The sequence below is a fragment of the Artemia sp. Qi Xiang Cuo genome, chromosome 14 (genome assembly GCF_049724085.1).
Source record: "Artemia sp. Qi Xiang Cuo chromosome 14, ASM4972408v1, whole genome shotgun sequence".
Classification (NCBI taxonomy): domain Eukaryota; kingdom Metazoa; phylum Arthropoda; class Branchiopoda; order Anostraca; family Artemiidae; genus Artemia; species Artemia sp. Qi Xiang Cuo.
The window spans coordinates 29,625,995-29,651,720 of NC_142807.1; positions in this window are offsets into that span (position 1 = coordinate 29,625,995).

The following is a 25,726-nucleotide window of genomic DNA, read 5'->3' on the forward strand; positions in this document are numbered from 1 at the left end:
GTTTGCTAAAGACCACTAATTTTCTTGTGAAAACACACAAAATCAGAAAAAATATTCAATGTTCCTTTAGTACCTACGCAATTAGACTAAAAATGAAGATATTTATGCAGAGTTTCAACTAGCTATGGCTAAGTTTGCTAAAGACAAGCTATTTTCTTGCGAAAACACAAAATCAAAAAAAATATTCAATGTTCCTTTAGTGCCCACGCAATTAGACTAAGTCATCGCCCAGTTAACACTAAGATGTAAATTGGGTAACCCTCTCGCAATAACAAAAGGCTTAGCAGTGATTACATCTCATTGTCGGCGACAATTCAATCAGATCAGAGTTGTGCAAATGGAATACCTTTTTCGCAAATTGAGTTAGCTTCTATTTCATAGACAAAATATTTGAATTCCTTTCATTCAAATCACCTATCAAGTTATCAAAAAATATTTGAACTAGAAGTTATAGGCAATACCTATTTAGAAAAAACTAGAATAGTGTCATAATTTCACTTTATCGACTCTCAAATTCTATACCCACCAGAAACCCGTCTGGTTGGCCTAGAAACATGTCTGGTTGGCCCGGAATGTGAAGGAGCTCTGAATCTCCTTGAAAAGGTGAAGAGCTTCTATAGAAACGTCTTCCTATAGCTTCTATAGAATAACATGGTAATTGCTATAGCTTCTATAGAAGTATAAGACCATGTGAGAGGATACTCACTCTCTTTGAAAAGGTGTAGAGCTTCTATAGAAATGTTTTCCTATAGCTTCTATAGAATAACATGGTAATTGCTATAGCTTCTACAGAAGTATAAGGTAACATACTACTTTTGTTGATATGAAATAATCACTGTATGGGTCTAGCCCTGAATGAGTAAAATCATTCATTCATTCAAGGCTCTTGACAATCTTTTACCGGCTGTGATGTTGATAACTTTTATTATGGAATAATAATCCCATAAAAACCAAAAAACAAACTAGCCTAGTTTTTGGTAAAGCGATATTTTTTAGAATTCTACAGATATTGTAAAGCATTACGAGACACTTCATTTGAGCTTGTTTTGTAGATATATAATGTGTAATCTGCAAAGCAATATTTTTGTTCAATTTAAGTTCCAAATTCAGTCTTTACTTTTTGAAGAAAACAACCCAAATTTTTTGTTTTCAATTCTTTTAAATATACTACTACTGCTACAAACAACTCACCGCAGCACCAAGCTGTCTTAGGCCGACACAGCTACGAAAGCTCCTCCTCCATACTAAGCTATTCAAAGCCTCTCTCTTTACACCCTCCCAGGAATTTCTACTTCCTTTAAATCTTTCTTTATGACATCCTCCCACCCCAAACACGGACAACCTGCTTTCCGTTTAGCCTTTTAAATGTAATAGGGTATTAAATATATATTTTGCTTCTTACATCCCTTAAACTATTTCCCTAGATATGTCCAGCTTTGCCACGTCAATCAAGAGTCCCTCGTCGTTGTTATTGGTATCATTTGCACGTTAAAAATTCTATTATTTTCTTAAAAATGATGTTTTTTCACAAGGATTTTTTAAAGCACGCTTCTGTTTGAATTTACTAAGGGAGGTTGGTGAGAAGCATACAATAGGGGGGGGGGGGTGATTCTAGACCTTAGGTCAAGGGTTTCCGACCAGTGAATGCAATGGTAATCTCGTTGAGGCATAACCCTTTCTATTTCGAAAATGGCTCCAAAAATTGTATGTGCCTTATGACACTTCATGATGGAGTTATTAAGGAGAATTTATGAGACAACAACTTTTAATTGAGCAATTAAATATCTCTCTGGGACCTTATGGTAGCCTGCTAGCCCTAGCAGACATGATTAAGAATATACATGCTAACCTAACTTAACTAACTGGATAATGCTAGTTTTACTAACAGTTAAACATCATTACCAGGAATTGCTCGATTTCATCTTATTGCAGCAAAAATCTTTACAGTCACCCGTTTTCCAACTCTACAACTTCAGTTGTTGGTAACAGGTTACAGTGAAAAAAAGAATCTTGGTTCCTCGTTGTTCAAGAGGGGGGCTCATAACCTCCAGTTGATTGTTTTAGACCATGACAAATCGATTGACAATCTTTAATTTGCACTCCCGACATTTTGACCTTCTTTGGTCAAGAATTGATCTTTAGACATCAAATGGCAAAAACACCACTTTGCTATGGCAGCATTATTTGTTGCACAAAAAGTTCATCATTTGCCGATAACTTATCAACAACATGGGTAAAAACTGCAGTATTCATTGCTTTATCAACTGACTGCTTATAAATAAGCGTTGGTATCACCGGAACTCACTGAGGCATTCGTGTTATACTGTAGAAGTTGATCAGCCTACTGTAGACCTGTTTTAAACATAGGGGACTAAAAGCCTCCTTCTGTGGGTTTTAAACCCTGAAAAGTAAACTAGCCATCTCAGAAGTTGCATTTCTTGTCATTTTGACCGTCTTTCGGCAAAAATTGGTATTTTGTGGCACAAAATGGTAGAAAACGCCATTTTGCTGTGAGATGATCTCTTTTGTTACTTAAAAAGGACACTTGGTATTGCGATTGCCTTTCAAATGAGTCTTCTGCCAACATTTTGCATCCACTGGTTTTATACTATCACCCCATGGGGAAAAAGGAGACACACCAGAGGCACCCATGGAAAAAAGTGATTTTACTATTCTTCAAGGTGGGGGACTGCAGTTATCGTTCCTACCATGTTGATTCTAATGATGCAGTTTCCATTTCAATCCGGCGAAATTTTGACGCGCTTCTGGCTCTTTTTTGAAAATCCCATAAATTTGATATCGATATAAGCTTTTACCATTAAGATTAATCGGAATAATAAATACCGTTCCTGAAATAGCTTCCAATGACAATCTGTTCTCACTAAACATTTTTTTTTATTAACGCGTTTCGGGTATTATGGGCTGGGCTTCACTCATTGGTTCCTCTGTTCCTCCCCCGATGCGTTCTTCCTCTCTAAATCATTCACAAGATATTGGCCATGCGCTATTTTGATAACAGTGTATTCTAACAATTTTCCGGTTCTTCGTGGTGTTGAAGATTTGTCGCGGTGTGTATGGTCTCTCAGGTTGATACACCGGCTTCTGAAGGCTCTATGATCGAAAACTACTCTCCATTCTAATGATGTCAATGTTTCTGAAGCCAGCAATGAACTTTAAATGCCCTTAGGTTTTGCTGGATTCCTTGTCTATTTTTTTTTTCTTTTTTTTGAAGAAAGCATTAGGAAAATGTCGAAAGTTTAGGCATGAAAATGGAATTTTATCTTTTTCGGCCACCAATTAGATTATAAAATTTCACAGGCACCCTCCTTTGCTTGACGTTTCTTGCTGCTCCTGCTTTTGTATATAAATATCAGTTATATGTATTTGCCGAGCTTTAGCAGGCAATTTAGAACTTCACAAGCACATTGGCACTGAGAATAAGATGAAATGAACATAGAAAGGCGTTGGAAATCCAATAATTTCAAATTGGATTTTTTTTTTGAAGAGAAAAGTGAGAGTGAAGTGAAATTCGTTTATGGAGAAAGCTGTTTAAAGGCTTTTGTGATTTAAGGGTGGTTTATACAATGGACGATTTATTTTTCTCTCCTTTTTTGCAAGCTTATTATCAGAAAGGCTATGTAAGAGTCCCAAGAGCAGTATGAATTACCTTTGTTTTCAAGAATACAAGATAGGCACGATATTTTTTTTTTCTTTTTCAAATACTTAATTAGTTGAGCGGGAGCATACAATATACTCTCTTGTTTCGCAAGGTAGTCCTGCTAAAAAAAGGGAACCCTAGGTTTTAACTTTTTATTTTGTGAGGCATATTTTGTGAAATCACTAGCTAAATTTTACTTGTTTGAAAAGTGATCCAGTATTTCCTGCTAAAGTAAGGATAATTGGATATACGCAGCTATGCCAACAGTGTTACAGTAACCTTTGGTCGGCTTCTCTGTGTAAGTGTTGTAAAAGCAACACTTTGTTTTTGCTTGTTTGTCATCGATCAAATGGATTCATCATTCCGAGCACAGTCCAACAGGATATTACAAATAAGGCGATGCACATCAGTGTTTCCACTTCAAATTTGTTCAAATCCCTAAAAGGCTGGTGGAAAATCCTTAGAAATCCCTATTTTCAATACCAAAATCCGTAAAGGTTTCCCCATTTTCTGACTTCTTTCCAATTCACAAGTAAAGCCTTTTTATGCTGACTTTTAATAGCATTTGTTCAAGACGAATTATTTTTCAATTCAAGACCTTACCTTTTACTTGTACCAAGTTATCTTCTTTTTATATCTTCATTTAAAACAATGCGTTTTATATATTGACTAGTTAAGTTTGGTTATGATTTATAGATTCCAGTGCCAGATCTCAAATTCTGGACCATATGAAAATATTTCATTTATTTTTTTTCTTTCCCATTATTTTATCCTTCTCTATTACTTTTTCGCAGCACCCTCGTTTTTATTTGAATTGTAAGAAGGATTGACATGGATGATATCCAACTGGTTGCTTTTGCAAACATTGTTTTTGTTTTGACTTTTTTCATATTGAATTGTGTTAGTTCATAAAAATGTCTAAAAAAAAGGAAAAAGTTATCCGTCAAAAGGTGACTGAAAATATGAGATTTACGGATTGAAAATTGCTTAAGATGTACCTTGAGTAATACAGAAAAGGTAAAATATAAAATAATACTTAGCATTTTTCACATTCTTGTCGTAAGGTACAGTAAGGCGAAATAGATAAAGTAAGAGAAGTAGATTTCAATTCTGTTTTCTGCTGCGCATGACCAATCAGAGTGCTTAATTGGTTGCGTCAATAGGTCAGCGGATAAGGTGGTCAAAATAAATAAATATTTATTTTATATGGTCGTTTTTGGTAATTTGGGTTATAAGGGCACACTGCTTATCACACCAATGTGAAAACTCCATTATTTGCCGCAGGTTAAAGTTATATTGATAATAAAAAATCAGGAAAAACCAACTTTTAGTCAGACTCAGATTCAACAACTGGTCCTTTTTTCCCGATGGTAACTGAAGCCTTGACTCTTTTCATGTGCAGCAGTAGCTGCTCGTCCTCACGAATGCATGGGGCACTTTCTTGGGCCCGTTTCATACCATATTTTGTTTTAAGAATTCCACATAACGTGTCCGTTTTAAGCTTGTTCCGTCTTTCCCTCTTTATGATTTTCACTGCACTAAAAAAATTTTTGACGACAACATTGGGGAAAGGAAGAGAAAACACATATAATTGAAAAATTTTAGATTTGCGTATAGCTCGGTTCCGGAAGTTTTTTTTTTTTTTTTTTTTTTTTTTTTTTTTTAACATCAAACGCCAGTAGGTAACCGCATCCATATTTTCAATATTTTCAAAATTGATGAGACTTTGCTTCCTCCACTCCTGTTTGATTTTGTTTCCATCCCATCACACTTTCCCATACTTTCGAATACAGGGTTGGAGGGAATCGGCCGTAGTGACCGAGCTGATACAGGGTCAACCATTTCTGCATATTTGTAAATGTCATCATTGAAACGAAATCGAGTTTGGATCTGCTGCACAGCTTCAATGTAAAAAGATCTGCAGCAGTGAGGATCTTTTTAACTGCGTCCTGGGGCACACCTGGATCTAATTTTAGTGTCAAGAGAGAGTCCTGCCCATTTTGACCTAAATAAATACTTTCGAGGAGAAGATAAACACTTGGGTCGTTCACATTAAGTTGAAATGCAGTCGTTAACTTCACATAGTCCTTCTTCATGAAGCTCATAGACAGTTCCATATAGGAGATTCAATCTCTAGTTTCAGGCGATAAAACCGGGGTTTGTCAGCTTAAAAGCTACATTAAATTCAGTAAGCAATCCCAATGCAAAGGCAAAAAAATTCAAACATGCACTTCAAAGAACAAACAGAACATAATTTGCACCTTACTGAAAAAATACAAATGAATGTGCATTGTATGCACATTCATTTGTATTTTTTTGTCATTTTTTTGCACATTCATTTGTCAGTTTAATATGCATTTGATCATATTTATTCTTTAAAATCTTAATAATTTTTTATTTATTAAAGTTATAAAAGCGAAAATATTTATTTTTTTTCAGTAAGGTGCAAATTATGTTCTGGCCTTGAGTAGGCATAGGGGTTGTGAGCCCTAACCATGTCAATTTCTGCACAATTTGAGTATGACTCGGTTATTTATTGTAATTTCTGTTCGTTTGGGTATCTATTTATTGATGCTGATTTGTGGTTGTTTTATGATAGGTAAATTATTTGCTTCTGCTTTTGCTAATTTTGGTTTTAATGGATTTCTTTACTGTTCCATGATAAACTTATTTTGTGGAAAAAGCTTTTTTTAGTTAATTGTCAGTAATAAACGAAAATATATTGGGAGAAACACATTTTCTTTGGATCTTTTTTTTTATTAAAGAAACAATAAGACCGATGCTACTCAAAATTTGTGAAGGCCGGGAAAATTTGTTTCCATGAAAATATAAATAGGTCATTTTCAAAACTGTCGGTGGTGTCCCAGTAATTACACTGTACTTGTTATTTTTCCATTCTTAGATGGAAACCTGGAAAAATTTCTTCGGGAAAAATTACAACAAAATCTTAATAATTTTTTTATTTATTAACGTTATAAAAGTGAAAATATTAAATTTTTTTCAGTAAATTGCAAATTATGTTCTGGCCTTGAGTGCCCATAGGGGTTGTGAGCCCTAATCATGTCAATTTCTGCACATTTTGAGTATGACTCGGTTATTTATTGTAATTTCTGTTCGTTTTTGGGTTTCATTTATTTATTGATGCCGATTTGTGGTAGTTTTACGATTGGTAGATTATTTGATTCTATTTTTGCTCATTTTGGGTTTAATGGACTTCTTTACTGTTCCATGAAAAACTTATTTTGTGGAAAAAGCTTTTTTAGTTGATTGTCAGTAATAAACGAAAGTATATTGGGAGAAACACATTTTCTTTGGATCTTTTTTTTATTCAAGAAACAATAAGAACGATGCTTATCAAAATCTGTGAAGGCCGGAAAATTTTTTTTCCCATGAAAATATAAATAGGCCATTTTAAAAACTGTCGCTGGTGTCCCAGTAATTACACTGTACTTTAGGGTTGTTATTCCATTCTTAGATGGAAACCTGGAAAAATTTCTCCGGGAAAAATTACAACAAAGTTTTTCTTCTGTGAATCATGGTCTTGGGGGCGGGGTACACTGAATGTCATTTTCTGTCTTAAATTTCTCTCACCAAGCAAAGTTTGGTCTTCTAGTACTGCTTATTAAAACTGATAACCATTGAAAAAGAGTATGGCTTGATACTGCTTTTGTGTGCATGTAGTTTTGGAACCTTTCAATTATGCTGAACAACTGGCTATTTCAAAATTTTGATTGAACGATTTTTGAGAAAAAGGGACGTGTGAGGGGGACTTATGCATCCTCCAATTCTTTTGGTCACATAAAAAGAGCACCAGAAATTGTAATTTCCGTTCTAATGAGCTCTCTTTCAGTGTTCTAGGCCTATTACTACTACTACTACTAACAACTCATCGCAGCACCAAGCCGCCTGAGGCCAACACAGCTACGCACGCTCCTCCTGCACCCCAATCTATTCAAAGCCTCCCTTTTTACACCCGCTCACGAGGTTCCCATTTCCTTTAAATCTTTCTTTATGACGTCCTGCCACCCCAGACGGGGACGACCTGCTTTCCGTTTAGCCCTAGATGGTTGGCCGAAAAGAACAATCTTCGGCAATCTGTCATCCTTCATCCGCACAACATGCCCTAACCACCTCAACCTTTCTTTCATTGTAGACCTAGAAAGCGGTATTGAACCACATTTTTCGTATAGCCTATCGTTTGAAATACGGTGGTTCGATAAGATCATCCCCTAGGAAGAAAAACACATCCGTGATCTTCCTTCTGACAAAAAAAATATACAAAATTCAACATTTTTCAAACAGTTCGTGGTAACGAACTGTAAGTAAGGAGCAACTGGGCTCAATAGTAACCGAAACTCTAAAAAACGGATTTTAATACTAGTAGATACATCAAAAGATTCGTATGTTTGTGTGATTCCAAATATATAAGTTTCATTAAGTTTAGTTTTACCCATAAAAAGTTACGAGCCATAAAAAAATTGACTTATTTTCAAAAAAGGGGGATACCCGTTTCCAAAAAGTATGTCCCATATAAAGTTCAGTTCCGCTGTGATGTGAGAATCAGAGCAAATATTTAAGGAACGATTGACGAGAGAGGTTGGTTCGATACGATCATCCCTTAGGAAAAAAACACATCCGTGATCTTCCTTCTGACAAACATACAAAATTCAACAGTTTTCAAACAGTTCGTGGTAACGAACTGTAAGTAAGGAGCAACTGGGCTCAATAGTAACCGAAATTAAAAAACGGAATTTTAATATCAACAGTTACATCAAAAGAATCAGCTTATTATGCAAATTCCAAAAATATAAGATTTACCGTGTTTAATGTTACCCATCAAAAGTTACAAGACTAAGAAAAAATTGACTGATCTCTGAAATAGGGGAAAAACACACCCTAAAACTAACGGGATCTTAATGAAAATCACACCATCAGATTCAGCGTAACAGAGAACTCTACTGTAGAAGTTTCAAGCCACTATCTGCAAAAATGTGGATTTTTGCCATTTTTGCTTGAAGACTGATCACGGATGCGTGTTTATTTGTTGCTGTGTTTTCCAGGGGTGAGTGTATCGAAATAATGGTCGTAAATGATCGGGAGAGGGTGAATTTGAACGAAAATTAAAAGTTCTAGTGCTTTATTTAAGTGACCAAAAAGATTGAAGGGCAACTGGGCCCCCTCCCATGCCCACTTTTCCCAGAATTTTCTGATTAAATTTTGAGATCGCCCTTTTGTTCAGTATAGTTGAAAGATCAAATAATAATGTCTTTAGGTTTAAGATGACCCCCTACAGTTCATGGGGAGAGGCCTGTAAGTTATGAAATTCGCCCGTTGTTTACGTATAGTATTTTTAATTGGGAAGTATACAGCCTTTTTTTTGGGGGGGGGGGGGGCTTGGGTGGATTTCTTTAGGGATAATCTTCCTTGGGGAGGGAAAGTTTTGAAGGTTGAGTAGTCCGGTACTTATCTGTTAAACGAAACACATTCAAGAAATACGACGCGTTATATCTAACAGTAACCGGCTTCCCTCATCGGAATCGGTTATGATTTGGTTGTTTTGAGTGAAAAAAAGTTCAATAAAGCTATATTTTAATTAAATATTTAATATATAGAGGTGATTAGGAATTAGATCAGGTTACATATTTAATATAATGCGTTATGCGCGGCCTGCCTTTTTATAATTCTTTGTCGTAGTTTGCACGATTTTCTTTCTAAAATATTATTATCATCATGTTTTGCCAAAACATGATGATAATCAGGGAGAAGGAGTGGAGGTAAGTACTTCAAAAGACCTTTCCGGGACATACTTTAGCCTGTAGACCCTTCCCTGGAAGTTTCATTTTCCTAACCTAACCCATTTACAGGATAGCCCAAAGTAGCTAAAGCAGAATTTTGACGGGGTCATTTCTGGAGTGATCAAGAAACCGGTTAGAGTTTAAAGTCTTTTTCAAATGAAAGAGTGCTAAGGAGAATCTTTCAGATTGAATCGTCCGCAAGCAATTTTACAGGGAGGATGGAACTGCTGGAGGGAATTTGACGGGGGTGGGGGTGCACTTTACGTTGGATGAAATTCCCATAGAGGAGTTGTCTGTGCAGGGAAGGGACCTATTCCATAGGGGGTGGGCCAGATTCACCGGCATTATTTGAAAAACGAACAGGAACTATTCCATAAGTAAATGGTTGCCCCCTCCTCAATACAGTGTTCTTTACGCTAAACTTTGACTGTTTGTTCCAATTTTTAAGAGCGTCTACTGAAACACGGGGACCGTTCAATTAGAATAGGAAGCTTTTTTGAAAATGTTAACAGTGTTATTGTAAAGAGCAAGGTATTGAGGAGGGGTAAACCCTTCATATACGGAATAAATCTGTCAAAATTAATACACAAGTTTGGTTTTAATTTTCATTTACGGTGAGCCAAATTCAAACCTGCATCAGTTGAAAAACGTTCAGAAATTAAATAAAAAATTGTTTTTTTTTTAACTGAAAGTAAGGAGTGACATGAAAACTTAAAACGAAAGCGGAAATTTTTGTTTTAATAGTTTTGAAAAGTAAAATTATGACAAAGAGTCAAACTATAGCTTAAATAATGAGGCATTTACGCGGTGAAACCCCCTTTCATATGCGTACTATTTTTTTTTTATTTTTAATTTTTAATTGTGATAAGTAATGTCATTTAAAAAAAATTTTTTTTTTTATTTAAGTTAAGATAATAGATTTAAAACTCTATATAATAATAATTAATTTGAGCTCAGTAGGCATTTCAATTACAAGAAAGAGAATGTGGAGAATTATTGGAGTATCGATTAGATATTAGAAGTAAAAACTAAAACCATTAAACAATTCCCAGAGGAGATACCCCACTCCCCTTCAGGGGAGTAGCTCCATTATTTTTATTGGGGGCAAGAGGGGTCCATATCAAGATAGTCAAGGGGCATGGGCTATATAATAGTTATTTTCTCCAAATTATTGGGGGGGGCAGCGGCCCCCCCCCCCGCAATGCGACGCCCCTGCCCCTTTTACTCGCTACCGACTTCAATCATCAAACCATAATTGGTTTAACCTATCGATTTATATTACAAATCTTATTTTGAAAATCACAAAGTATTATTTTCTTTTTCAATAATTTTGTTTTTTTTTCAGAAAATCATGTTTAATGCATACCTACCTATTTTTTTCCAGTGAATCCAATGAAATCTCTTTTAGAACTGATAGATAATAGAGAGAAAAAAACATTAAATATGAAGAAAATAAATTGAAGTGAGCAAATGTTATGAAATAGGAAGTATAAAAAATATTTGCAATTTTATGATTTAATAGATTTGCCTATCATTTTGATGATAATGTTCTGGGGTCTTTCTACATAGGATATAGTCCGAAATTGGAAGTTTCAAAGGCGGTATATTTGCATAATTGCTAATTTGGCACACATTGGGAGGTATAATGGACCACTATTTTCCTTTTTTTATTAGTTAGCTTCCTGTATGATTTATTTGATTGAATAACGAATCGATGTGTTATATCGTAAAAAATTACTAGATTTAGAAAAAACCCTAAAAATTCCTTAAAAAATCCAGAAGACTTGTAAAAATCCCTAAAAATCCCCAGATCCCTAAATGAAAAAGTTTGCCCCTAACAGAGCAAGAAAATCCCCATTATAGGGGGAAAATCCCTAGAATGGAAACACTGATGCACATGTTCTCTACTCCTGCCCTTTTTGAACCCAAACTGGTTGTTCGGTGTATGACACACTCGGTTTATCTCATCAATAACCAAAATTTTACACGGAAACGGGACAACAATAATTGCTCTATGCAACCTGCTCTTCGTGTACAAAATAATATCTTTCACTGTGCCCACCTTATGCCTACCGATATTAAATAAAAAAAAGCAAGTTTTTTTTTAACCGAAAGTAAGGAGCAACATTAAAACTTAAAACGAACAGAAATTACTTCACATATAAAGCGAATTGCCCCCTCCTCAACACTTACGTCTTTACGCTGAAGTCTATCAGTCCTTTTAAAAAAGCTTCTTATTGTTCTAATCAGATGACCCTTCCGTTTCATGAGTCATTACTAAAGTATTAGAACAAAATTCAAACCAAGCATACAACTACCACAAATCAGTATCAATAAATAAATGAAACCCAAAACAAACAGAAATTAAAACAAGTCAAAATCAAAACGAGCAGAAATTAATCTGAGTTGGCTGAACCCTATGCTTTCTAAAAGCCAGAATATACTTTGTACTTTACTGAAAAAAATCAAATGAATTTGATGAAAAAAATGTGCATTGTCAGTTTAATATACATATGCTGATATTTATTCCTTAAAATCTTAATTAATTTTTAATTTTCTTAAAGTTATAAAAGTGAAACATTTTAAGGAATTTTTTCCATAAAGTACAAATTATATTCTGACTTTTAGAAAGCATAGGGTTTAGAACCCTACTCAGATTAATTTCTGCTCGTTTTGAGTTTGGCTTCTTTTAATTTCTATTTGTTTTGGGTTTCATTTATTTATTGGAACTGATTTGGGGTAGCTCTATGCTTGGTAGTTTATTTGATTCTATTTTTTGTTCATTTTTGGTTTAATGGAGTTCTTTAATTTTTTTTGAAAAACTTATTTTGCAAAAAGTTTTTTTGATTAATTTCTGTTCGTTTTATATTGACATAGTCTTTTTCAGGGAGAAAGACTGGGCCTCTTCTGAAGTTAAACAGCCATCCCTTCCGTAAAAACCTTAAATGCCCCCAGGACATAACTTAAAAACCCTTGCCCCTAATCTCTGGGGTTTGTTTCAACCCCAAAAGCCTTGTTATATGATATTTAGACTATTTTGAATAGACTGGCTATCTAAAAATTTCTATTAGATGCATATCGGGACAATAAAACGTGTGGGGGGGGAGGGGTAGCTGCCCTCCGATCACTTTGACTTTTAAAATGAGCACTAAACCGTCTGATTACCAATCCAATGAACCCCCTCCGACGTTTATTTGTCCACGCTTTCTATAAAAACCCTATATGTCCCCAGGACATAACTTGCAACCCTTGCCCTGAGGGCTGGGGGGATTTTTTATCCTCAAAATCATAATTTCTAGACATTTTTGATAGGCTGAACAAAATGGCTCTATTAAAATTTTGATTGGAAGTGTTTGGAAAAATGATGAGCCTGGGTGAGGGGGGGATTTGCCCTTTGATCACTTTCGACTAATAAAAAAGGCACTAGTCCTCTCAATTTTCAATTGAATGAGCCCTTTTCCAAGCTTTAACGACAAACCTTCTATAAAAACCTTATATGCCCAAGGGTATAACTTACGGCCCTTGTCATGAGGGCTATGGAGGAGGGTTGTCATCCCCAAAGACATAATTTCCAGACCTTTCAACTACGCTGAACAAAATGGTCATATAAAAATTTTGATCGGCAGTGTTTGTGGAAATGATGGGCGTGGGGGGATTATCCCTCTGATTAAGTTCGACTATTAAAAAGGGCGGCAGCCCTCTCAATTTTCAGTCGAATAAACTATTTTAGAAGATTTTTAGACAACGCTTTCCATAAGAACCACATATGCCCCCAGGACATAACTTACAACCTTAGCCCTGAAGGCTGTGATGGGGTTGTAATGCTCAAAAGCATAATTCCGGACCCTTCAACTACGTTCATTAAAATGGCTATATTAAAATATTGATCGGAAGTGTTTGGGGAAATAATGGGCGTGGGGGGAGGGGGGGCATTCGCCCTCCGATCGCTTTTGACTATTAATAAGTTCACCAGCCCTATCAACTCCCAATTGTATGAGTCCTTTTTGAAGATTCTACGACAACGCTGGCAAAGACCTAATGTCCAGAACTTTCAACTACGTTGAACAAAATGTCTATCTGAAAATTTTTATTGGATGTTTTTAGGGAAATGGTGGGCGTGAATGGAGCGTTAGTTGCCCTCCAATCACTTTCGACTATTAAAAAGGTTCGAACACTGGAATGTTTTATTTTAGTTATGCTGACTGTAGCCTAACGTGTTTTATTAAAATTATATTAAAAAATAAACATACCCCTTAAAGTTACTTCATATGGGAAAACTTGGCCTCTGAGAAACTTAGCGGAAGATACTCCATACTTTTTAATATATATATATATATATATATATATATATATATATATATATATATATATATATATATATATATATATATATATATATATATATATATATATATATATATATATATATATATATATATATATATATATATATATATATATATATATATATATATATATATATATATATATATATATATATATATATATATATATATATATATATATATATATATATATATATATATATATATATATCATAATTGATAAAAATCGAGGAGTGGAACAGTGGGTACAGTAGACAACTGGTAAGTTGGCTCCTAGTTTCTGACTTGCTTGTACAATTTACAAGTAGTATTTGACTAGGCTTAACGAGAAAAACAAACTGCCGAAACCTCTAAAAAAAGTAACAAGATCTTTACCTCTTGGATGATATGGAACAAAGGCTTTTTAAACCTCTTGAGATAGCCATAAATATATGACCATTTCAGAATTTTGATTGGTTGTGTTTGGGAAAATGGTGGACGTGAGAGGGGGGTTAGTTGCCCTCCAATCACTTTTGACTATAAAAAGGGCACTGTCCCTTTCAATTTCCAATCGAATTATCCCTTTTTGAAGTTTCTACGACAATGCTTCCTATAAAAACCTTATATGCCCCCAAGGTATAATATACAACCCTTAGGTTGAGGGCCAACCAAGGAAGAGTTCTACTCTGCTCTGTCCAGATGTCTGTCAACAGTGTCCCCCCACGATGTCACTGTTCTTTTCGGTGACTTCAATGCTACAGTGCGAGATGATATGGGTGTTTGGCGTGGCACAATTGGACCTGTGTCCCCCGCCCCACTGAACAACACCGGCCATCACCTACACAAACTGTGCCGATCCCATGACCTTGTGATTGCAAACACCTACTTTCAACGTAAGACTATCGACCAGTAAACGTAGTATAGTAACGAGGGTCACAAAAAGAAGATGATTGACTTTGTCATTATTTCTAAACACTGGAGATCATCGCTGAAGAACTGCAGAACTTACAGATCAGCAGAGCTCGGAAATGCAGATCACAGGCTTGTGTGTGCTGATGTCCAGCTTCGCCTCCATGCACAGCGATCGGAAAGAAAACCTGTAGCAGCGGATATTGGGAAACTAAAGGAGCCATATACTCACCAGAAATATAGTGTTGAGATATCAAATCGCTTTGAGCTCCTGGGCACACTCTACAACAGCGAAGACGCCTGGAAGTATTTTAAATCACAGACCAGCCAAGCAGCACAGCTGGTGCTTGGCAAGCGGAGTTTCCCGAAGAAATCGTGGCTAACTGACGAAACACTGCAGGTCATAGAGCAAAGGCGGAGGGCAAGACTTCTTGGGGACATGGCCACCTATCGAAGGCTCAATGGAGTGCGGAACAGACTTATTCACCGAGACCAAACTCAGTTTGTTGCAAGGAAAGCCGATGAAATCGACCTAGCAGCAAAAAAGAAAGACATTGGTAGCCTGTTCAAGCACCTCCGCAATCTCACAGAAAATAAAACACCAGCATTGGGACCCGTCCTATCCAGGGATAGGACACTTCTCTCTGATGAGGGTTCTTGTCTCGAGCGGTGGAAGGATCACTTCTGCTCACTCCTGAACAACACTAGCCCGTCTATGCCTCCTACTGATAGTCCCAGCCAACCTGGCAGTCCAAGATCCGAAACAGATGCTCCTCCAGACGAGCCTTTCAGCCCATCAGAAATTAGAAATGCAGTAAAAAGGCTCAAGAACAATAAAGCTGCCGGTATCGGTGGCCTGAGTTCGGAGCTGCTAATATATGCAGGTCCTGTTATGCTCCTGTTTCTCCACACCCTGTTCTCTACAATCTGGCAAACCGAGATAATTCCCGAAGATTGGCGGAAGGGTGTCATTATCCCTTTGTGGAAGAGGAAAGGCTCTAGAAGCGACTGCTTGAACTACCGTGGAATAACCCTACTGTCTGTCCCGGGAAAACTTTTCTCAATGGTCCTGCTAGATCGATGTCGAAATATCATTCGTAAAATCTGGCGACCGGAACAAGCTGGTTTCATGTCGGGCCGTTCAACCATTGAGCAGATTCTTACGATCCGACAAATCATAGAAAAAGCCACGGAGTTCCTACAAAAAGCTTTTTTTACCTTCGTCGACTTCCGTGCTGCGTTCGACTCAGTGGACCGAGAAGCTCTTTGGCGGATTCTTGAATCGACAGGTCTCCCTGAGAAATACTGCAGACTCTTCAAAGCTCTAAACCATGGGACGGAGAGCTGTGTTCAAGTGAACGGCCGCCTCAGCCCGTTCTTCCGAATCACAACAGGAGTGTGCCAAGGATGTGCAGCTGCGCCAGAGCTCTTCAATGTCATCATAGACTGCGTTATGACAAGGACTACTTCACGTCTCAGCTTTGGACTCAAGTTTAGAGATCGTGTCATTACAGATGCTGATTTTGCCGATGATTTGGCCATTCTGGCGGATTCCATGGAGCAGTTGCTGGAAGCGCTTTGAATCTTACGAGAAGAGACTGCAAAAGTAGGACTGCAGATAAACTGGACTAAAACGAAAATTATGGCCATTGACCCATCCTCTCCTGCTGCCAATCCTTCAGTTAGCCTGGATAGCACCACTAGCATCGAAGTTGTCCAAAGGTTCACCTACCTGGGCTCCATAATTTCTTCAGATGGCTCGCTTCTTTCTGAACTACAAGCGAGAATATCTAAAGCGTCTTCTGCCATGGGCAGACTGAACCGTCACCTCTGGCGAAAACCGAAAATCAGTCGCACAACGAAGCTGCGGATTTTCAACGCCCTCCTCGGCTCTGTGATGCTCTATGGAGCTGAGACGTGGCAAGCTTCAGCCGCAAACCTCAAGGCAATTGATGTCTTTCAGTCGAAGACCCTGAGGAGGATCGAAGGTCTACGATGGTTCGACTTTGTCAGCAATGAGAAGCTGCTGCAGCTCACCAAGCAGTCTCGGTTTTCGACCCAAGCAGCCGAGCGAACACTACGATGGTTCGGACACCTACTTCGAATTTCTCCACACATACCTGCGAAAACGATCCATGACTTCGACCCTGTCAAAGCCGGTTGGAAGCGACCTCACGGCCGACCAAAGAAACGATGGTCTGACAGCCTGTCCGAGTTCCTGGCGATGGCAAATATCGGGTTGAGCGATGTGCAAACGCTTGCCATGGACCGAAGTGGATGGAGGAGGCAGACGTCACTCTCTACGCCGAGCAGCACCCGGCAGGAGACATAAGTCAAGTAAGTCAAAGTAAGTAGGTTGAGGGCTGTGGGGGGGATTGTCATCCTCAAAGACATAATTTCTGGACTTTTCAACTACGTTGAACAAAATGACTATCCCAAGATTTTTATTGGATGTGTTTGGGGAAAAGGTGGGCGTGGGAAGGGTGTTAGTTTTCCTCCAATCCCTTTTGACTATTAAATAGGGTACTAGCCCTTTCAATTTCCAATTGAATGAGCCGTTTTCGAAGTTTCTATGACAACGCTCTCTATAGAAAAACCTTATATGCCCCCAAGGCATAACTTACAACCCTTGCCCTGAGGGGTGTGGGGAGTTTATCATCCTACAAGACATAATATCCAGAACTTGAATTTGGATTTGATGTGTATGTGGGGAAATTGTAGGCGTGAGAGGGGGTTAGTTGCCCTCTAATCAGTGTTGACTAGCCTATTAAAAATGGCACTAGCCCTTTCAATTTCCAATTGAGTGAGCTCTTTTTGAAGTTTCTACGACAACATTTTCTATAAAAAAAAACCTTTTGTGCCACAAGGGCACATAACATTGCTTTTTAGCAATGTTAAGGGCTGTCCCCTCCTCAACGCCTCGCTCTTTACGCTAAATTTTGACTTTCTCACAACTCTATTTTTTTTAAACAATGAAAAACTTTAGCGTAAAGAGCGAGGCGTTGAGGAGGGGACAGCCCCTTTCATATACGGAATAATTTCTGTTCGTTTTAAGTTTTAACGTCGTTCCTTACTTTCAGTTAAAAAAAACTTGTTTTTTTATTTAATACTTCCCAATAACCAATACTATATGTAAACAATGAGCAAAGTTTATAACTTGCAGCCCTTCCCCCGGGAGCTGTGGGGGATTAAGTCACCCTCAAAGACATATTAATTAGATTTTCGACTATGCTGAATAAAATGGCTATCTCAAAATTTTTATTTAGGTGACTTCTGGAAAAAAATGAGCGTGGGAGGGGGCCAAGTTGCCCTCCAATTTTTTTGGTCACTTAAAAAGGGCACTATAAGTTTTAATTTTCGTTTGAATGAACCCTCTCACGATATTCTAGGACTACTGGATCGATACGATCATCCCTGGAAAAACAAAACAAAAAACAAACAAATAAACACGCATCCGTGATCTTTCTTCCGGCAAAAAACACAAAATTCCACATTTTTGCAGATAGCAGCTTGAAACCTCCTTAGTAGGGTTCTCTGATATGCTGAATCTCATAGTGTGATTTTCATTAAAGTTCTATGACTTTTAGGGGTTGTTTTCCCCTATTTTGAAAATAAGACAAATTTTCTCAGGCTTGTAGAGTTTAATGGGTAAGACTAAACTTGATGAAATTTACATATTTGAAATCAGCATAAAAATCTGATTCTTCTGATGTATCTATTGGTGTCAAAATTCCGTTTTTTAGAGTTTCGGTTAGTATTGAGCCGGGTCGCTCCTTACTTACAGTTCGTTACCACGAACTGTTTGAAAAGGGGGACATGCCCTATCTCGCGTGTCCAGTGGCTCAAAACTTTTTAGAAAGTCAAATGACCGTTCGGCCAAGAGGAACCTAATGTACAAGGAATTGTTTGGGACACAGTCCCTACTCAAACATGTGACTAATGCCCTTTTCTGCTAGGCTTCTATAGCTTCCATGATACTGGATCTAACATTTAAGGGGGGACGCCAGTCCAAAGCCGTTTTGGCCGATTCGAGCCCTTTTCCTGGTCGGCAAAAAGGCTCAAAGACAAAGGTATCAGATTTCACACAGACTTGAGTAAACAAACTCGAAGAGGGCGACTTCCAGGGGTTCCTTACGCTTTCAATATTAGTTAAATTTTCCCAGTACATCCAAGTTATTCACACAAGTTGTCGAATGTCCAATTCTCAAGCTAACGCTTTCAAATTATACACACCAAATAAATCATTTCAAGAGCTAAAGCTTCACTAAATCAAAGTCCAACTGACCGCTTTTGAACAAAAGGAAGCGTTTACCCCCTCAGCATAATTTATGCGCCCACATCCGTTTGATTCCAAGTATTTTAGGCTCTTTGTCGGGTGATAAGCAATTTGAAACGTTAGTATGTAAAGTATTCGAAGGGACTGCAGTCAGCAAGTGTTTTTATAAAAATATGCTGCAACCGCTTAAATAGAATATTTTTCGCTGCATTTTTAAGTACCAATTACAACAATATTGACTGCAGCGATCTTGCAGGCAAACCCAAAATAGGTTTTTGAGTTTTTTTTGGGATTTCAGGAAAAATAGGTGTCGGCTTTAGCATTTTGCTAAATCAAAATGTTCACCTGATTCTATTCTATTAGAAAAGACTGAGACCGCCTAACTGCCTCAGCTATTAATTTCAGTCAAACTCAAAACGCTTGCTATGGGAGAGATAGGAAGGTCGCTTCAAGTATGGTCGCCCCTTAAAATAGCAATTTTTACTCAGAAACGTTGAAATGTCTAATATGTATGTTTCAGGGGTTGATTTCGCGCCACAGCCCTAGGGGTAGTCACCCTACATTATGTAAACTATCCATTGTTCACAAGTAAGTTTTAACAGGCAGGGTTGCCATATTTAGTATTGGTTTTCTGATTAGCTAGGAGCTCAGGGGTGTCTTTCGCTTGGCCAAGGTTCCCAGAGCTTCCTAGGGGTATTTTCTGGAAACGACACGTTCGCCTGAGTAAATCAAAAGATTCAATGTTCAGTGGTGGCTTTGTACCGTGAACAATATATGAAGAATGACTTAAGAATCCAGTTTAAGATTTCAGTTAGTGGGTTGGGTTTTTAGGGGGGGGGGGAGCTCAAATGAACTTCAAGTTTTTCATAGGAAAAGGGGCCGACCTAAATCGATAGACGCTCTACGTATCCAGTTTATAAATTACCTTATCTGCAATATCTCTGGAATAGAGTCGGGGATAAAGTTGAAACTTAAAGGTAATATTATAGAGAGGAGGGGGTTTAGTGTGGGCAAGGATACTTCAAATTTTGTGCTTTGGGAGACAGAAGAGGCTTAACAATTTTCGTGTTCGATCCACAAAATGATGTTCCCCTGTAAGCAACAATGGGGCTTATGATCTATGCACGATAAGTAGGTAAGCAAACAATGCTTCTTGTTGCAAGTTGATCAAAGAGCATATCTGGAATATATTGGCAAAGGCTCGGGTGATGCGGTTTTAACCTTTCAAAGTGTCAGAGAAAGAAGGGGAAGCGGCTGGGGAGCTTCAAGTTTTGTGCTGGGGAAAGAGGGACTAAATATCTTTTGTTTTTGGTCAATCTAAATGTTGTCGCACTGCTAGCCCCAGTGGAAGTTTGAATGTATTACTGCTTAAGTAGTGAGCCTAATCGAAAGACACTATGTGCTGCAAGGTCATCAAGATAGCATATATTGAATGTCTTCGGAATGGCTTGGGATATCAAGTTATACTATCAGAGATTGTTTTTTTTTTTTTTTTATTGGACCATGTGGACTTTGGCCTTTAACGCGGGGAGGGATCATAGGAGGATTAAACTTATTTTTGTCTCAATTCTGCCTAAAAGTTTTGGCACTTTAAGCCATTACAGGAGTAGCATCTACTCACGGTGAAATAGTGATGTAAGTCGAAAGACACCTTATGTACCCAGGTAAATAAAATAGTGTATCTGCAGTATCTCAAGATTGGCTATAAACATTGATTTAAAAGATTCTGGGAGTGTAGATGGGGGATCAAATGCACCTAATTTTCGACTTAGGGGAGGAGGCAGAGATGAATCTAAAAGCAGTATGCGTGTCCAGGCCGTTGCTATGTCCGTAATATCTTGATGGTAGCTTCACGGATGCAGGTGAAACTTTCAGGTACTGTGTGTTCGGCGGGTAGGGACAGTTATAATTAAATCTTGGGGGTGTGGCTAAAAATTTTTTGTCTTCGACTCAACTAAAAATTATCGTCCTGTAAGCCTTTATGAAAATGAGAATATATTAACGTCTAAGTAGTAAATCAAATCAAAAGAGGTAGAAAGGAGGGTGTAAGTGGGGGGGGGGGGCTTCATGGCGATGACTCCATGTCGAAACTCAGCCATGAGACCCGAACACCCCTAATTAAGCCTCGAATGAAAGAAGTGAATGAAATGAATGTGAGAGGTATCTTGACAAAATTCTAACATCGTAGTATAATAAACAAGAAAACACAGGTGATTGAAAAACTAGGTTTTTATTATCAAAGGAGAGAATTATGATTAATTAATATTAATTATTTCATTATAATTAAAAATTCAACATTTATTATTCACAATCAAAGATCTATTCTTGTTCTTGTATTGGCTAGAAGTGAAATTTATCATTATTAAAGAAAAGCAAGCGTTCTAACTAATGTGGTAAGACTAACATGTCTCTGCTTTGAAAAATCTAATAATATTATCTAAGAACTGGGGTATACACCCCTTTACTAGGATTTAACATAATAAAATTAAGTAATAGCAAGGGACAAGTTAAATTTACATTCTATAAGCGTGCAAGAAGCTTCAGCAAACCTATAACCTTAACTGACTTCCCTTGTCAGTGTACCACTATATAAAACATGTGTCCCCCCCCCTTATTTGCCAAACAAACGAAGCTAAAGTCAATACTTCTAAGAAAGGGTGTGCGTATGTTTGCAAATAAGTTTATCGAGTTTAACTATACTCTGAAAGGGCATTGACTTGAACCAGATTCTATCAAAATTCATAGCAAGTCGAAAATAATTCTAAAATTAGAAGGACACTTCTTAGAGGGGAAAGTGGGGAATAAAAATTTCTTTAATATCCATTTAAATTCTTTTCCATTATAAGCCCATTTGGAACCTATAATCTCTCCATTGTTAAGTGACAAGGTTGATCAAAAGCCAGTGAGTGTAGCAAGGTGGTGAAAACTATGTATATGCAATATTGTGCGAATGGTTTGGGAATCAAGTTGAAACGTTCAGGGAGATTTTTAGGAGGGGGGCCAAGAATCTTGATTTAAGGACAGAAGGCAGAGTGAAATGGCATAAAGAATTTGGTTTCTAACCTGTTTGAAATTTTCCTGGGAAAATTAACCTGTTAAGACAATTTTCGTATTCGATCAACAAAATGATTTTTCCTTGTAAGCAACAATGGGGCTTGTGATCTTTGCACGATAAGTAGGTACAGCAAAAGATGCATCTTGTTGCAAGATAATCAAAAGGGCATATCCGGAATATTTTGGTAATGGTTCGGGTGATGCAGCTTGAACTTCCAAAGTGTCGGAGAAAGAAGGGGAACGGGCTGGGGAGCTTCAAGTTTTGTGATGGGGAAAGAGGGGATAAATATCTTTTGTTTCTGGTCAATCTAAACGTTTTCGCACTGCTAGCCCCAGTGTAAGTTTGAATGTATTACTGCTTAAGTAGTGAGGCTAATCGAAAGACACAGTGTGTTGCAAGGTCATCAAGATAGCGCATATTCAATGTCTTTGGAACGGCTTGGGATATCAATTTAAAACTTTCAGAGATTTTTTTTTTGGGGGGGGGGGGGAATTGAACCATGCGGACTTTGGCTTTTAACACGGGGAGGGATCAGACGACGATTGAACTTATTTTTATCTCAAATCTGCCTAAAAGTTTTGGCACTTTAAGCCATTACGGGACTAGAATCTAATCACGGTGAAGTAGTGATGTAAATTGAAAGATACCTTATGTACTCAGGTAAATAAAATAGGGTATCTGCAATTTTTCAATAACGGATCGGATATATATATTTTTTAAAACATATTTTCTGGGGCCGGTATATGGATGACATTATTTCAGTATGGGATTATGGGGAGGAGGAATTAAAAGGATTTTTGGAACATCTTAATTGTTTGGGAGGGGATTTAAAGTTTACCGTTGAATTGGAAGAGAATGGGAAACTTCCTTTCCTTGATATTCTTCTTTTAAAAAATCAAAATAGTCTGGATTATAAAATTTACAGCAAACCGACAAACAACAATAGATTTTGCCTTATAGTTCCAGTCTCGCTCTTCAAGTAAAAATTGGTTTGATCATTTCTTTAACTGACCGGATATTTATTATTTGCTCTCCAAAATTTGTTGAGGAGGAGTTGTCTTTTCTAAGGAAAATACTAATAAGTAACATGTATCCAGAATGGTTAATTAACCAGACTTTTTCAAAAAGAAGAAAAACGTTTCTAGAGATTTCTAAGGAAGTCTTTGAGACAACTTGGGAGAAGGAGATTTTCAGTTCCTTACCATAGGTACCCAGGTTAAGTGAAAAACTTAAGAGAATTTTAAAAAGCGATGATCCAATGGGATCTTCAAAAAGTAATAATACTTAGGGCAGTTATCGCAATTCTGAGAATGATCTAACTTGATTGATGCAACAAAATTGGATTTATCAGATCCCTCGTAATTGCTTAAGCACATATGTGGCACGTACTAATCAGAGTTTGGAACTTAGAGTATTACAACATAGAGATGCTATTGCTTTGGCTTTAAAGCAAGATTCTAAGTCTGAAGATTTTACTTCAGCCCTTTCGGAACATATTTTCAATTTTCCAGACCATTTTATTTTGTTCGAGAATGTCTCTTTGATTTCTAGGGATCGGGGTTGAAAGCAAAATTTTCCTGAAACTCTTGAAATAAAGAAAATCTTATTCAAGAATATTGCTTTGAATCGGGATACAGGTGAATTTGGGCTGGACTCTATCTATGATAATTTATTAAAATCTGACAGAGTAAAGTTCAATTCACCCAATGTAATTGACCTTTGTCCAAATGTTATATCATTGAACGCTAATGAACCGAATCCAAGAAGGTCAAAGAGAATAGCTTCCGCCTTTGCTTTGAAAAGAATTAGAGATTCAAACAATATGTAGTGTTATTTGATTTAGTATATAAACTTTTGTTTTAAATTGTTTTATTTTAGTTTTACCACTGATGACGGTCACTGTATATGCGACCGAAATATCTGGTATTTTTGTGAATTTCTATCACTGTTATAAAAAACACTGTCTATTAAAAGGATTTTATCCCTATTTGAACTTTTATTTATCGTCACGGATCGGGATATCGATTTGAAAGATCCTGGGAGTGAAGGGGGGAGGGGGTCAAATGCACCTCATTTTGACTTAGGGAAGAATGCAGGGATGAATCTAAAAACAGTGTGCGTGTCCAGGTCGTTAATATAATATGTCAATAATATTTTGAGAATAGCTTCACGAATGCAGTTGAGACTTTCAGGTACTGTATGATCAGCGTTTAGGGATAGTTCCAATTAAATCATGGGGGGGGGGGAGTGGCTAAAAATGTTTTGTCTTCGATTCGACTAAAAATTTTTGTCCTATAAGCCTTTATGAAAATGAGAATTTATTAATATCTAAGTAGTGAATCAAATCAAAAGAGGGAGAAAGGGGAAGGGTGGGAAATACAATTTTTTTTTTTACTTTCCCTTTAAATACTTTTGTATTGTAAGCCCCTTTGGAACCTATAGTTTCTTTATGGTTAAGTGACAAGGTTGATCAAAAGCCAATGAGTGTTGCAAGGTGATGAAAACTATGTACATGCGATATTGTGCGACTGGTTCAGGAAGGAAGTTGAAACTTTCAGGGAGTTTTTTAGGTGGGGACCCTGAATCTTGATTTAAAAAGAGAAAGCAGAGTGAAATGGCATAAAGAATTTGGTTTCTAACCTGTTTAAAATTGTTTGCTACTATAAGCCCCTCTTGGACTAGAATGTATTTTTTGGTGAGGTAGCGATGTTGATCAAAAGAAACGATATGTTTTTAGGTTATAAAAATAACTTGTCGGCATTATCTCTGAAACAGCTTTGGGGATCGAGGTTTTTCTTTCCAGGGGGGGGGGGGGGGTTGGAGCCAAGTTGATCTTGAATTTTTACTTGGGGTTGGACAGAGGTAAATCTAAAGAAATCATTGTCAAAATGGCAAATTTGTAACATCTTGGGAACGACCCGTGAGGATAGGGCTGGAAGTTTTAGAGTGTTTGGGGGGAGACAGCCTCAGTTAAACTTTGAATTAATTCGTATTGAAGTAGTGAGGTAAATAAAATGATTCGCCCAAGTGTTTAAAGAGTGTTTGAGTCTCTGACTCTTAGATAGTTTAGGACATGGTACCCTTTCTCCTTTTTGTGGTATTTCTGTTCGCTTTTAGTTTGACTTGATTATTCATTTAAATTTTGTTTGTCTTAAATTCGTTTTTCATCTGTTATCTCCTGTCTGCATGTTGATTATTCATTTTTAATTTCTTTTTGTTTCAGGTTTCATTTATTTGCTGACCTCTAAAAGACTTCTTTTTTGGAAATGTATTTTAAATTAATTTGAAAAAAGGAGAAAAGGCAGGTTGTTTGAACAACCGAGGTATATCACTGATAGACTACGCACTAAAGATGTTCTCCTCAATAGTTCTCAATTGCTTCAAAGGCTACCGAGACAAGCTTACAAGAATAGATAAGGAAGTTTCGGGCCTTGTGGGCGTTTTCAAGTGCATGTTTTGACCTTCCGCCTGATATTACAACAGTTTCAGAGATACCAGCTGTCAGTTATTATAGACGTTATCGATGTCGGTGTTGATTTCGGTTCTCTTACTTGAGTCGCGGCGATCGCGGCGAAGGGCAGCGTCCCAACGGAACAGGTCAATACACTTAAATGGATCTTAAATGAGAAGAATCAACAGTCAGATTAGTCCGAACTCATGACAACGAAAAAGCGCAATTTGACATGAAGTAGGGGGCCAAACGAGGGT